A 9,019-nucleotide genomic window follows, 5' to 3' on the forward strand; every position below is an offset into this window, starting at 1 on the left:
TAAGATTCAGAAAATGGAGTAAAATATTTATACAAACATACAAGTAAGTATGTGCACAATAAAAATACTATAAAATATGTATATGAAGAACATAATAATTAAAAGTTAAAATACCAGTCCATTGACTCAGAGTGGCTGACAGACTGAGGGAGGAGTTGAAGGCCACAGGCAGTGCGAGTAAATAAAACATGTTTTTCTTCATAGTTCTCTTTCTTTACACCTGGTCCATTCCCTCCCGTGATGACAGAATAATAAATCTCACGTCGTTATGTAACAAAAAACCCCACAGTTGTCTGTTGCGTAACCACTCTGTCCCCGCCCCCTTTTTTTCCACGCACCCCGCGCATGCGCAATGTCCCCCTACACTTCGCCATTGAGTTAAGGAAAGGGTCAGAGAGCCACTTCTTCGACAGGCAGCAGCTGCACGTTTCTACACTCTCACACTTCTCCATTAACCTGCATTTTTACCACTTGACTCACAACATTTAGTCCTGTGGATTCTCTAGGTTGTCAACCGCGTATCGTCACCACTACGGAGCGTGTTTTGTTTTTTTTCTCACCGGATTCTAGAAGTAACGGGCGGCTGAGAACCTGAGCTAGCAGGCTAGGTGGCTAACGGTTAGCTAGCGACCTGGCTAGCTGCACACGCTGAGGGGTAAGGGGTGTGCGGGGGGAGGGCTACTCGCCTACTACTGTGTCACAACGTTTGATGGATCCGAGGATCGCCTGGTTTCAACCGGAACAACGTGGACCAGCCAACAACCTGTGGATGCAGATTTGGGAAACGACACAAGGGCTCGGCTACTTGCATGTGAATAACAGCGCCGGATCTCAGAGCACGTCGAGCCGCCTGCAAGCGCTTGTCAACGGGGCGTGTGGAGTCAGAAACGGGGCACTGAGTGACTCAAACAGGACTCCGGGGATGTCATCCTCAAGGGGGAACGGGGACTTCACGGCGCAGCGGGACTTTATACCACTGGACATTAATAATAGCAACCAGAACAACCGAGGAGTCGGTGTCAGGCAGCAGGGCGGTGTCGGCGGCGGCGGAGGGGGGCAGCAGGGCGGCGGGGTCTCCGGGCTGTGGAACGGACACCCCAACAAAAGGAAACGAGACAACAAAGCTAGCACTTTTGGGTTCAATTCCAGCCTCTTGAACAGTGGATCCAACACAGGAGGCTGTGATGGGTACTCTGGCACGCCATGGAAAGTCAGGAACTACTCAGAGGGGATTATAGGGTAAGAGAGTTTGATAAAGTCACACACACTCACATAGAGAAAGCATTTAAACCCGGGGTTAATGAGCTGTTATTTTCACCTATTTTAAACACTTACACACTGCAATGACATGCAATGGAGAAGATTGGTTGTCAGTCTCACCCCACCCACTTTTCATTCACACCCAGTTGGATAACTTTTGTAGTATCACCCAGTGGTGTTAAGTATCATTTACTCAAGAGAGACTTTACTTGAGTATTTCAATGTTTTACTACTGTGTTCTTCTACCCCACTATAAGAAGTAAACCGTGTACTTTTACTCCACTACATGTGTTTGATACTTTAAGTTACTTTGCAAATAATACTATAGTAACATTGACAAGCTACCCTGCAGTATACCAAGTCATTCAAACTAGCTGCAGCTTTGAGAACACTTTCATGATCAATCATTATAAAACACATCATATATATTATTCTGAAATGAGCCTATTTGCATAATGAGTACTTCTACTTTTGGTACTTTAAGTTTATTTGTATGCTAATACTGTTCTATTTTTACTTCAGTAACATTTTGAATACAGGACTTTTACTTGTAAAAGATCATTCCCACACTCTGGTACTTCTACTTTTACTCAAGTACAAGATCTTAGTGCTTCTCCCACCTTTATGATCTGTGAAATGTAGTCCATGCACACACATTTCAATCCATTATTACACTCATACATCAAGGTTTAGTTGCAAATGTCTTTTTGTGGACAAGATGTCTTTGCCTTAAACAAAGCGAGTGATTATTTATGCTTTATCATAGATTTCAAAGAAGTATGCACCACATCTTGCACAATGCACATTATTCAAACACTTGTGTTTCCTGTTAACCTTTCAACAGAATGTCCTGGCATGAACACACACAAGTTGTTACAAAGCTTTAAACACCTAGGAGGTTTAACCATTTAGGTTTCATATTACTTTTTAAAGCAGAAATAGACACGCCTCCTCTGCACTGCCACAGATATTGCCTCTGGGTATTACTGTATCAACTAAAAATATTCCATGTGTGCTAACATCATGGTGTTCAATGAGGGGTTGCAAACCAAACATTGAATAAAGGAGCATGGACACAGTACAGGTTTGCAGCCTATTAATACTAGTTAAGATGCATATTTGAGTAAACCTGTCACCATTAAGCTGTTTTATATCGAGAAAGCCAATTGAGGGTGTAACAGGGCGTTGCTCCAAACAAGAGTGACACTTTGTTACCAGATGTGGCCCATTTTTCTGGTCCTCCACAAGATATTAGGCTGGCAGTATTTCAGAGGAAGTGAAGAGTTTATGGTTATTGAGAAACTGCTTCTGCTTACAGTGTTGTGAGCAAAGGTTGGTTTGTTCGATATGATGTAAAAGCAGAACACAAACAAAACTTTTAAAGCCATTATCGTGCACTGATTTCTGCAGGGAGCTTTCTGAAAGCTTTGAAAATCTTCATATCTGAGAGGCTGTAAAAAGCATCTTAAAGAAAAGTGCTACATTGATAATCAAATGAGTTGGCCAATAGTTTTTATGTCGATCGACTAACTGTTTGTCGTCTAATCGTAGCAGCTCTTGAGAAATCACTAAATTAAACCAGGCAGGGTGACGGTTAATCATAAATGCTTTTGCAGGGCGTGTGCGTATGGGAATTTAAACTTGAGTAATCTTTTCGGGCATGCTTCATGTGGTTTACTTTTTTATCAGATTTATAAATACATTTTTAAAAAAACACTTCCACTTATTTTTTCATAGTGTGTGCCGGGGGCGTTTCCTGGACCTGGAAACATTCGGGGCTTAGCCCACAGTTCATTAAGGTACATTACGGTACCGGGCGCTACAGTGGAAATGTCTACTGCAACACTCCCCACACGCACACACACACAGTGTACCCGCGACTGTTACAATGAAGCCTCAATAATCAGCTCACGGCATATAAGCAGGGGTCAAGTGGGGGGCAGACCTAACCTCCTCTAGGGGGGTCCTCACCTCCGCCTGGAAATAATTTGTTTTAAATATTGAAGTTAAAAGCATCAATCTGGTGCACTTTGAGAGCAACATTAAGAGATATGGATACATCTCTCAACACCCATATGAAACAGAACTGTAAACAGATTTTCTTTTTCTTTATGGATATTTTACAAATCACTCCCCTGTGACTGTGTAATGCAGGGGTAGCTTCTAGCTTCATGTCGAACACTGACCCCCTGATCCCACCGGAAGCGGCTGCGCGGCGCTGCGACCTCCTCCTGCGTCATAACCCACCAGGCGCGTTTCAAAACGTTGCGGAAGCGGAGCGTCGTGTGTGCAGCCTCGCAGTTGTTGGATGAACGTTCCACTTCCTCGCAGCGCTGCGTCAAAAATAGGATTCATCCTATATTTTAGAAATTCCTTGCGGCGAGGAGCTTCTGGGACGCTTCGAGGCGCGGCGCAGCGCGGCGGGTCTGGTGGAATAGCACCCATTGACTAGAGTGGCCGCGATCGCTAAAATCGCAGCAGCTCAGACGCTCCTCGTGGGATTAGGGGGTGACAGTAAGTCAACATTTCCCAGAGAGCTTTCTTTGAAATCACCTGCTAAAAAACATAACATTTATATTGTATGACAAAGTGTTAATTTAATATCTCTGGCTAGCTATAGCTACTTGCTAACGGTTTAGCTTACCCCCGCGATTCAAAGTAACGTCAACAACGTAGCTGTAATTTATGCTTTGCTTACATGTTCGCATAACTTGGAAGTTTTCTGACATTTACATACCTTGTTTACCTGGCTCAAGTGGTGGCTCTGGGGTTGTTGTGTGAGCCACAGCCAGCCCTTTTTTAAGAAATCTTTTTCTTATGTCCATCTTCAAAAACTCCGAGTCCGACTGACAGTTTAAACATTGTCACAGTCACAGGATAGGTACCTGTCAGCCAATAAAACACGTTTATTTCCATGCAACTCTCTGGTTGGTCTGGTGTCTTGCCTCTGTTGCATTCACTGAACACGGGAAATGACAATCCTGCCGTCCTCTCTAGTGTCATGATGAGGTTCAGGTAAAGCACGGTTAATGTATTATATTATTGAGGGAGAATTATCCGGGGCCTCAGACTGACCTTCTCAGCATGTGTACAGGAAGACTGGCTTTGACATTTCCTATTGTCGCAGAACTAGGTTAATCCTCTACTTCAATAGATGTGTTATTCATTATACAGCGCTTGCATTGAGCAAAATTAGGTCACAAAGTATAATAAACACACGAGACATTTATTAACTTCTTCGTCAGCCTTTGCTCACCAGTGATTCTCTTAGATATTAGGACTTGGGAGAAATATTTAGTGGACGAGGCTCTGTTTTAAAGACCTTTTTAGGTGCACAGATTGTCCCTTTCCACGCCCCTTTGTGTCAGACCTGTGTAGACAAGCAGGACACCAGAGTGTGGGGCTCACTGTTTGGCTGATCCTCATGTATAGTAATATGGAAGCTCAGTGTTTGCATAAAGACATTCCTCTGTGATTAGCTCTACTAATACCAGAGCGTGAACCTCAGAGGCTTGATCACAGCTCTCTGACTAACCATACTGTGAATACACAATGCCAGCATGCTCTGGAAATGTGTTTTGAAATGTAAAGTATAGACCTACAGTATGTATGGGGATTTAAACGCTCCCGCTGTTAAGCTTTGGTTAATTCTAGGTTAAAGCTCCACTTGCAGTTCATGCTTTGTTGCTTGGGAGATCCAGTCATGATGTGGGATGTTTAGAAGAGTAATAAACACTTTGGTTCACGGTTTTTAATATCCCATTTCCATCGGCTGTGATCAGCCAAATGGGAAGATGCTAATTTACTGCAGTAAGCGTTGTAATTATAGGTGCTATCATCCATGTTGTGTCAAATTTGCAGAGCCCCTTGTGAACGCATTGTTTTATTTTCCATGGGTGATGGCTTTTGCTTATATTACACCTTTTATATCATACTTTTACTCTGTGTTTACAACCATTTGCCCTTAAGGCTTATGCTTCCCTTAATAAGTCAGACAGGCAGTTTGACCATTCAGTCGGATTATGTTGTTTAGAGATAAAGTTGGATAACATAACTAAATACTCCTATGTACGTTAATTATGTGACCGTCTATGTCTCCTGTAGTTATTGAATTTCTCTTTACTGCACTGTTAGTGTACAGTTGTATTATTATTGTGCTGCTGTGTTTATTGTATGTGTGTAACTCTGGCACAACAATTTCCTTCGGGATGAATAAACTCCTATCTTATCTTAACATTTGAAAATATCAAGACGACTGATGGTGGGAGTCAGTGGCATTGCATTTTTCCACGGGACACTTAGTACACTATATTTGGCCATGGGGGTCGGCTGGAGAGGTATTTCTTCGTGGGACAGAGAAGAAGGAAAGGGTTCAGTGTTTACATGCTCCACACGGCCTCACTCCCTCAAAACAAAGCCAACCCGAACCCCTTCAGTGTCTCGCCATTCACGTTGGGAGCTCTAAGGGAGTGTTTCCACCTCGTTTTCTGGTGGGGTAGAAGAGCTTTTTAGACTCTTTATATGGGCACAGGAAGTCAGTGTAGCCTGGCAGAGCTGTGGCCCATTTCTGTCCCCCTGAACTTTTCGGTTGTGCGGGCAAGATGCAGTTCTCCAAAGTCATTTTTATAACAGAGGGACTTTGTGAGTGAGGTAGAATTGGTGGAAACACTTTTGTAGGGCAATATATCTATTATATAGGTGATATGAGACTTAATATTGTCTACAGTAAGTGTCTTTTCCTGGTTTAAAAGCTGCATTACAGTGAAATGATCTAACTTTCTAAACTTACATGACTCATCCAGGTCTTGTTTTATTTGTCTTTTCCCTCTTAGTCATTGTATCCACATTACTGATGATTAATAAATGACAATCTTGTCATGCACATATTTTGTGAACGCCCCAATGGTTCATCTCGTCTTGAGATATTTGGTCTAAAGCAGGGGGGTCAAACTCAATTTCATCGCGGGCCACATCAGCATTATGGCTGCACTCAAAGGGCCGGTTGTAACTTTAAGACTATATAAAAATACATATAAATATTGAATATGTATAAAATAATGTATTATATTACATTATTGCCTCTGCATTGGATTATTATCGGATAGGGTAATAACTTCATAATTAACTACGTCTGAAAGCAGAAGTCTGGGCAAATCATTGCAAGTCTCTTCAGTGAGAATGTCACAAAATGATTTAAAAAGAAAAGCCACATTCTGGAGAACAAGTCACAATTAAAAAAACAGAAGTGACATTTAAAAAGAAAAAGGAAGTGACATTAAAAAAAATAGAAAGTAACATTCTGAGAAAAAGGCACATTCTGAGAAAAAGGCATATTTAGAAGAAAAAAGGCAACATTCTGAGAAAAAAAGTCAAATTTGGGATGCATTGTGGGACATGTAGTTTATGGGCAACGTGCTTCTGTAAATCAGCATGTAAAGGTATTATATTCTTTGCAAGCTCTTGTGGGACAAATGAAGTCACTGGCCGGATTTGGCCCCCGGGCCTTGAGTTTGACACCGCTGGTCTAAAGTATTATAATATTTGACTTTCTTCTTACATCCAGCCCCTGTCTGCTGTTTCTCTTTATAAGTGCGCAGCAACAAGTACTCTTGAATTGTACAAAGGTAGTTATCAGGAAGTATAATCAAACAATTTAACGTAATTGTTACATTCACCTCCCGTTTAAATTATTTGAATTTAGCACATTATGATAGTAAACTGTCCTCTCAGACGGTGCTCAAAATTATTTAACAATAGCTTCACAAATGAAGAAGGAAAACATAAATGTCAGTGCCCTGTTTTATGGTCTGCAGTCATGTTAGCTCACATTTTAACTAGCATTTAAAAGTATGTTTCCAGTCCCAGTTCGCATTAAGGGTAATTCATACTGTGAGGAAACACCAGAAACTCAGAGTGAGGGACTCGGCATGTTAGTCACTGTAAGTTAGACCAGGGGTTCCCAAACTTTTGCCATGCCAAGGACCCCCATATAGCATTATCCTCTGGCGGGGACCCCCCTGTTGCAATTTTCTTTTTTAAATGAGGAGTACATTATGATGGAAAATATAACAAATTAATTATACAGCTCAATACATTTTCTTAACATATATTTGTATTAATAATCAGTTATTCTTCTAACATTTTTTGTATTTATCTTTTGTTTGTCATTCATTACATTCATTGTGTCTAAATAATAATAATATTATTTTTAAAGCATTTTGAAAGTGATTTCTGTCTTTGTAATATTATATAATTTTGAACAGTAATATGAACAATTAACATATTTTTAGCATTTTTGAAAGCTACTTATGCCTTAATAATATGATATATAATACTCAACAGTAATATTAACAATAAACATATTTATATTCATATATATAAACAACAATATTTGCTACATCCGTGCTCTCATCCAGCTGCAGAGCGAATTATTCACTAGCTCTCACTTGCTCCAAAAGCTGAGCAGATACTCAGTTTCACTCTCAGTAGCGGCAGCTCGATTCTGATTGGCTTGAAGGGCGGTCGTGTGATTTAAAATAAAATATTAATAAATAAATAAATATTAAAAGATTGGCATCAAAGGACACGTAGATTGATAGATATGCAGTTATTAATAACATCTTTTTAAAAAAAATTTCCCCTTTCCCTCCAACTTTGCGTGACCCCCCTGGCACCCCCTTGCGGCCCCCCGGGGGGTCGGGGCCCCCACTTTTAAAAACACTGAGTTAGACAACCGAGCAATCCTGACTGTTGCACTTTTGTTTCTGAATGTCTTCGTGTTTTGCCCTGTCGAAGATTAGTTATCATGGGTTTTATGAGACATGTATAGTGTCAGCAAACCTGTGTCATGGACATTCAGTCAGCAAATATTTTCTGGTCAACCAGTTCATTCGATACGCAGAGTTGTTAGTTTAGTTGCTCGATGACCCGCACATCTGTTTACCTTCTGTATGCCATCAACTGAAAACCTTTCAGAGGGGGCAATTAAATTCCGTTTTTAGTTGTTGAAAGCTATATTGACCAGTGTGTTGGAGGATAATCAGTTATGCTGTATTGCTGCACTTTGTTTAACTTTTAAACTGGCTGTCAAATCAATACCTGTGTGTTTTGAGGAAATAGAACACGTTTCGATGTGAAGCTTGTAAATCTCTCTCGTGTTGAAATGTGCCCTTAATGATAGTATTTCTCCGGCACAAGGGCACCTCGACTTTACTTCAGTGTGTGTGTGATACTTGTCCTGCATGCCATGCTTTGCTAGCTTGCCTGCCTGTGAATTCAAAGTCATTAGTTTCTGCTATCTTCTGACATCTTCAATTTAACCTCACATGTGTTGAATGTCTTATTTATGCAGCGCAATTTGCTCTGAATGTTAGTAATCTCAGAGCCGCCTATACTTGATTAATTTGACTGGAGGCTGGCGTTGGCGTTTTGTTCCAAGCAGTGAAGCAGAACATCGCTTGCAGGCTAATGAAACGTGTGGTTAATCGCTCGGCTTGTGATTTTATTTCCATTTGTTGCCGCTGTCTTTGTGGAGATTTATGATTCTCAGCCCCAGGACAAAGATTGCACCCCTGCGAGGCTGCGACTGAAGATCCATAGTTAGATCTGCGGTTGCCGGGCCTCTCCTGGCTTTGACATCGATGTCACGCTCTCCCCTTTCACTGGTTGGCTGTGGGCCAGAGCGCCGTGTAAGAGTGAGGAGCTGCATGCCGGTCACTTTGACTGCAGGTGGAACACGCCTCGTCTGAACAGCACGCGT

The sequence above is a fragment of the Gymnodraco acuticeps genome, unplaced genomic scaffold (genome assembly GCF_902827175.1).
Source record: "Gymnodraco acuticeps unplaced genomic scaffold, fGymAcu1.1, whole genome shotgun sequence".
NCBI lineage: Eukaryota > Metazoa > Chordata > Actinopteri > Perciformes > Bathydraconidae > Gymnodraco > Gymnodraco acuticeps.